Below are 7,493 nucleotides of genomic sequence, written 5' to 3'. Positions count from 1 at the left end.
CATCCTAGAGGGAACATGTTGAGCCTGTACCCTCCCCATTTCTTTTTTGAACGCCTTTCACTGCTCCTCTGTAGATTTCCCCACAAGTAACTTTTCCCAGTCTACTTTGGCCAAATCCTGCCATATTTTACTAAAATCCTTTCTCCCCAAATCCAAAACTTTTTTTTTTGCAATTTGTCGATTTCTTTGTCCATAACAAACTTAAACTGCACCATGTTGTGGTTGGTTTCACTAAAAAGCTCGCTCACCATTACCTCAGCCACCTGTCCAGCTTCATTCCCCAGAATTAGGTCCAGCACTGCACCGTCCCTTGTTGGACCCTCTACATATTGACCTAAAAAGTTCTCCTGTACGCACTTCAAGAAATCCACTCCATCCAAGCCCTTAACACTATGTCTATCCCAAAAATGTTGGGAAGGTTGAAATCACCTAATATAATTACCCCATTGTTATTGTTTTTGCACACCTCCACAAATTGTACACATATTTGCTCCTCAATTTCCCGCTGACTATCTGGGGGTGTGTAATAAACACCTAACAATGTGGCTGCCCCTTTTTTATTCCTAAGCTCTACCCACAAAGCTTCATTTGATGCCCCCTCCAAGATATCATCTCTCCTTACTGTAGTAACTGACTCCTTAACTAATAATGCAATGCCTCCTCCTCTTTTACCCCCTCCCCTGTCTCACCTGAATAACCTATATCCCGGAATGTTGAGCTCCCAATCCTGCCCCTCCCTCAACCACATCTCAGTGATGGCTATTATATCACAATTCCACGTGTCAATCCTCACCCTTAACTCATCCGTTTTACCTGTAATACCCCTAGCATTAAAGTAGAGGCCATCCAGCCTTGCCTTACTCCTTGGAAACTTAATGTAGCTGTACTCCCTCGGACTTAATTGTTTTACTGTATAGTGATGTGCCCCTATTCTGCTAACATTCTGTGTCCCCTCCCCCTGCTGAATTAGTTTAAACTCACCCCCAACAGCACTAGCAACCCGCCCGCAAGGATATTAGTCCCGCTCTGGTTCAGATGTAGACTGTCCCGCTTGTGCAAGTCCCACCTTCCCCAGAAATGGTCCCAGCGATCCAGGAATCCAAAACCCTCCCTCCTGCACCAACTCTTAAGGCACGTATTCATCTGTGTTATTCTCCTATTTCTGAGCTTGCTAGCACGTGGCACTAGGAGTAATCCAGAGATTACAACCCGAGAGGTCTTGCTTTTTAGTCTACTGCCTAACTCTCTGAATTCTTGATGCAAGAACTCATCCCTCTTTCCACCTATATCATTGGTACCAACATGCACCATGATCTCTGCCTTATCACCCTCCCCCTTCAGGATGCCCTGCAGCCATTCAGTGACATCCCGGACCCTGGCACCAGGGAGGCAACATACCATCCTGGAGACACAGGCCACAGTAGCACCTATCTGTTCCCCTGACTATAGAATCTGCTATTACTGTTGATCTTTCTCCCTTCCTCCCCTCCTGTACAGACAGGCTGCTTGTGGTGCCAGAAGCTTGGCTCTGTCTGCACTCGCTGGAGGAACCAGCCTCCAAAATGGAATTCTGATTTGCGAGCTGGACCCCAGGGGGCTCCTGAACAACCTGCCTGTTTCTCTTGGACTGCCTGGTGGTCACCCATTCACTTCCTTCCTCAAGTCCCTTCATCTGCGGTGTGACCACCTCTCTCAACATGCTATCCACGATGCTCTCAGACTCGCAGATGCTCCACAGTGTCCCCAGCAACCATTCCAGTGCTAAACCCAAGCTTCCAGGAGCTGCAGCTGGACACGCTTCTTGCACAAATGCTGGTCCTGGGCACTGGAAATGTCTCTGGCTTCCCATGTGGAGCACCAAGAGCACACCACGGCTTTGAGCGCTCCTGCCATGACTTATCCCTTTAATTTAAACCTTTTAAATCAATTACTCTAAGGCCCTTCTTTCCTGATCCTCATTACTGTAGAATATACAAATTGTAAACCACAAAAAGACCTTAAATAATAAGCGATTAAAGTAGCAAATACCTCACCCACTACTTACCAGTGATTCCTTTCCCTTGTAGCCTCTATTGCTGCAGCAGGGCAAGACCCACACTCTGAAGATTTAAGTAGTTGGATAACAAGGAAATAATGCAAAGAGCACCTCGTCCCCTATGCACCTAATTCTCACTGTGCACCAAATTGCCAATACCCACTCTAGCTGTGCCTCACTCAGGATGAGCTCTCTCCCCTGTTCATGTGCAAGCACACTGTCTCAAGTGACACCAAGGGAGCATTTGTTCAAGTGTGACATCAAGGAGCCCTAGCAAATTCTGAGGTCAATGGGAATCAGGGGGAAATTATTTATGGTTGGAGTCATACCTAGCACAGAGGAAGATGATTAGGATTGTTGGAGATCAATTATCTCAATTCCAGGACGTCACTGCAGAGTTCCTCAGGGCAGTGCCCTAAACCCAACTATCTTCATCTGCTTCATCAATGATCCTTGCTCCATCATAAGAACAGAAATGGAGCTGTTCGCTGATGATTGCATGGTGTCAATACCATTTGTACCACACAAGTGCTAAGCAATGACCATCTCCAAAAAGAGACAATCTAACCATTTCCCATTGACATTCAACAGCATTACCATCACTGTGATTGAGGCTGGAAGTTCAAGTACCTCACCTCCTGTGTCCTCAAAACCTGTCCACCATCCATAAGTCAGGAGTGTAATAGAATACTCTCCACTTTCCTAGATGAGTGTAACTTCAACAATACTTAAGAAGGTTAACACCATCCAGGGTGAAGCAGCATGCTTGATCAGGACTCATCCAGCACCTTAAGCATTCGCTCTTCCACCACTGGTGCACAATGGCAGCAGCAGGTACCTTCTACCTTCCAAACCTATGAACTCTACCACGTAGAAGAACAAGGCAGACCCATGGGAACACCGCCACCTGTAGGTTCTGCTCCAAGCCATACAACATCTTGATTTGGACCTTAGGAACCCCCTTCCTAACTGAACTGTGGGTGTACTTACACCAGAAGGACTGCAGTAGTTCAAGAAGGCTGCTCACCATCGCATTCTCAAGGACAGTTAGGGATGGGCTCATATCCTATGAAAAATTAGAAACACATTGTAGATATTCTGTTAGGTATTTAAATAGAAAGAGGTTAGTGAAAGTAAAATGAGCAATTGGAAACAGAGACAAGTGCAATTAGAATGGGGCATAAGGAAATGGCAGAGATATTAATCAGATATTACGTGTTTATCTTCACGAACTGCAAGACCCAAAAAAATTCAGAATAATGGGGAATCAAGGGCCTAGGGAAAATAAGGAGCTTAAAGAAATCACTAAAAGTACAGAAATATTCCTGGGGCAGAATTTTTGGCTCAGCGAGCGGGGGAGGGGTCTGCGTGCCGAGGCATAAAATGACGCAGGTTGACATCAGGCGTGCGTCCCGATGTCACTGCACGTCATTTAGATATTCAATTCGGCTCGGCTGCGTGCCCACCGAACTCTCAAAGGCTTGTTAAGGCCATTAATTAATTAATTAAGGCTATTGAGAAAGCTGCCCGTCCAACCTTAAGGTTCGCATTTTTCATGGAACCTCATCCATGGGCGGGATGAGGTTTCATGAAGGGTTTATAAATTAAATAAATTTTTTCATTGACGTTCATTGGCGTGTCCCAGCTCATGTGACACTGTCACATGAGGGGACATGTCTTAAATATTTTTTTCTCTTTATTAAAATTTTTAAAACTTAAAACTTATCTCGCTGAGGCACCTTTGTGTCTCAGGAGATTTATGCTCTCCCAACTCAGGGAGCACCCGCACAGGGAGCGCTTCTGGGTGACCCGATTGGGAGCACCCGCCCCCACACAATCCCCCAACGGGGGTGGAAAGTTCTCTCCCTGATGAAATTAGTGGAACTAAATGGCAAAAAAACCCCTGGCATGATATCCTGCAATCCATGGTTTTAGAAAGGGAGCTACAGAGATAATGCATGCATTGGTTTTGATCTTCCAGAATTCCTTAGCTTCTAGAACTGTTCCCAAGAATTGGAAGGCAACAAACACATTCCCAATTTTTAAGAAAGGAGGATGAGACAAAACAGGGAATTGTAGGCCAGTTAGCCTAACATCAGTAGTCGGGAAAATGCTTGAATCTATTATTTGAGGCTTGATAATGGGCAGTTAGAAAATCAAAATATGATGAAGCAGGGTCAACATTATTTACGGAATGGAAATCACGTTTTACAAATCTGTTAGAGGTTTTTGAAGATATAATCACCAGGAAGGAGAAGTGCATTTGGATTTTCAACAAGTATTCAGTAAGAGGTTATTAATCAAAATTAAGACTCATGCGATTGGGGATTAGCATGGACTGAGGCTAGACAGAATATACAGAATAGACAGAAAACAGAGAATAGGAATAAGCAGACATTTTCAGGTTGGATGACTGTAATTAGTGGTGTACTGCAAGGGTCAGCTATTTATAATCTATATGAATGACTTTGATGAGGGAACTAAGAGTAACACATCAAATTTCATGATGATACAAAGTTAGTTGGGAAAGTAAGTGGTGAGGAATATGCAAAGATACTGCAAAGGAATATCAACAGATGAAGACAGTAAGCAAAATATGGCAGATGGAACACAATGTGGTAAAGTGTGAAGCTGTCCACTTTGATAGGAAAAATAAAAAGGCCAAAAAATTAATGAATGAAGTGAGAGACTGGGAATATTTGAATTCAGAGAGAGCTGGGTGTCCTTGCACATGAACCACAGAAACTTAACACATAGGTACGACAAGCAATTAGGATCACAAATGGTATGTTAACCTTTTATTACAAAAGGATTGAAGTATAAGGTTAAAATTATTTTACTATAATTATACAAGGCATTGGTGAGGCCACACCTGGACTGGTGTGTGACGTTCTGGTCTCTTTACCTAAGGAAGCGCATACTTACACTAGAGGGAGTGCAGTGAAGGTTCATTATACTAGTTCTTGGATTAAGGGTTTGTCCTTTAAGGTGAGATGAGTATATTAGATTTATATTCCCAGGGACTTGCAAAGAATGAGAGGTGATTGAATAAAAACTTACACAATTCTTAAGTATAGATGCTGAGAAAACATTTCTCCAGGCTGGGAAACTGAGAGCACAAGGTCACAGTCTCAGGGTAAGGGGTTAGCCATTTAGGTCTGAGGTGAGGAGAAATTTCTTCACTCAAAGTGTTGTGAATCCTTGGAATTCTCGACCCCAGGGACTACAGATGTTCAAGACAGATTTTTGTGTAGGAATGGAATTAAGGGATATGGGGATAGTGCTGGAAAGTGGGGGCGAGGCTGAAGATCGGTCATGATCTTAATGTACGGCAGACCGAGTCCAAATTTCCAAATGTCCTACTCCAGCTCCTATTTCTTGTGTTTTTATGTAATGGAATTCATTTTGTCCACTGATATTTAACTCTCTAATTAACCGTCTAAAGCCTACAGAACTTTGCAGTCTCCGTGGTGCCAGAAGCAGCCTACATTCTGGGTCAGATAAAAGCTACAGTAAACAGAAAAGGTCAAGGTTCTCATCTTTATTAGCAATTGTGTAAATAATTCATTGGAAGCCTTTAATTCAGTCAGGACAGCAACCTAGGATGTAACTAGCAACCTAGTAATGTAAACATTAATGTAGATGAACTTTCCAATGTCCCCATAAGAATGCCTTGAAATGAAAATTACCAACAGCAAGTGTTCCTACAATTTCAATGTAATGACAAAACCTCTGCTTGTTGCACAGATACAGACAAGAAACGAACGCCAGGAGTTGAAGCCAAAGTTCGATATTTAAGCCTTATTCTAATTGTGTTCTTCCTGTGTTTCACTGTGAAAACACGAAAAGGTAAGTGGTAATGTTGTGAGACAGTCTCAGCTACCCTTAGCTATGCTGTCTCTGCATTTCTGATTACAATGTTAATTAAAAGGTGTTCCTCTGTGGATTATAGAAACCAATGAAGGATTTATTGCCCCATTCCAAGTGAGCTCAGTTCAGCTATACGAAAAGAGCATTTGAATTCTTTCTGGGTTCTTGTTGGCTTTAGCAATATCGTCCATTTTATCTCCAATCTTTTGTTCTTTTATCCGAAGTACTACGCAGCACTGGTGGGATTTTAACCTAACTGGTTGGATGGGAATCCAAAGGGATGGGATGGAATGACTGCTTTACGACCTGCCAACTATTTTCTCTGTTGCCTTTAAGGGGATTAAACTCAGAAGAGACGTAAAACCAGCGTTGGACTATATCCTCTAAGCTTTCCGCCGTGTGACCCCGGTTAAAATTGTCCTGTGAGAGATAGAAGTAACACAACAGATAAACCCAAATATCCTGTGTTTCCAATGCAGATAAAAATGACAAAATATTGCATTATCCAGAATGGTTTTCTCATTAAACGGGAATTATAAATCCTTAAATAACCCTGAAAGAGCTCCCATTCTACCGAACACCAACATTAGCTGCATGGCTTAAGCAAACACGACGTTTGCTGACCAATAACTATCCTCATGGAATCATACCTTACAGATAAAGTCCCAGACTCCAGCATCACCATCCCTGGGTATGGCCTGTCCCACCGGCAGGACAGATCCAACAGAGGTGGAGGCACAGTGGTATACAGTCGGGAGTGAGTTGCCCTGGGAGTCCTCAACATTGACTGCGGACCCCATGAAGTCTCATGGCATCAGGTCAAACATGGCAAGGAAACCTGCTGCTGACTACCACGTACCGTCTAACCTCAGCTAATGAATCAGTGCTCCTCCATGTTGAACACCACTTGTAGGAAGAACTGAGGCTGGCAAGGGCGCAGAATGTACTCTGGGTGGGGGACATCAATATCCATCACCAAGAGTGGCTGGGTAGCACTACTATAGATCGAGCTGGTTGAGTCCTAAAGGACATAGGTGCTAGACTGGGTCTGCGGCAGGTAGTGAGGGAACCAATAGGCAAAAATATACTTGAGCTCATCCTCACCAACCTGCCTGCCTCAAATGTATCTGTCCATGACAGTATCGGTAGGAGTGTCGTTGTGGAGACAAAGTCCCGACTTCACATTGAGGATACCCTCCATCATGTTGTGTGACATTACCACTGTGCTAAATGGGCTGGATTTCGAACAGATCTAGCAACTCAAGACTGGGCATCCATGAGGCGCTGTGGGCCATCAGCAGGAGCACTGTACCCTACCTCATCCTGTAACCTCATGCCCCGGCGTATCCCTCACTTTACCATTACCATCAGCACTGGTTCAATGAAGAGTGCAGGAGGGCATGCCAAGAGCAGCACCAGGCATACCTAAGAATGAGGTATCAATGTAGTGAAACTACAACACAGGACTACTTGCGTGCCAAACAGCAGAAGCAGCAAGTGATAGATAGAGCTAAGCAATCCCACAACCAACGGATTAGATCTAAGCTCTGCAGTCCTGCCACATCCAGTCGTGAATGGTGCTGGGCGA

This window comes from Carcharodon carcharias, chromosome 19, assembly GCF_017639515.1.
Source record: "Carcharodon carcharias isolate sCarCar2 chromosome 19, sCarCar2.pri, whole genome shotgun sequence".
Taxonomy (NCBI): Eukaryota; Metazoa; Chordata; class Chondrichthyes; order Lamniformes; family Lamnidae; genus Carcharodon; species Carcharodon carcharias.
Note: the sequence above shows the minus strand (reverse complement) of the source record.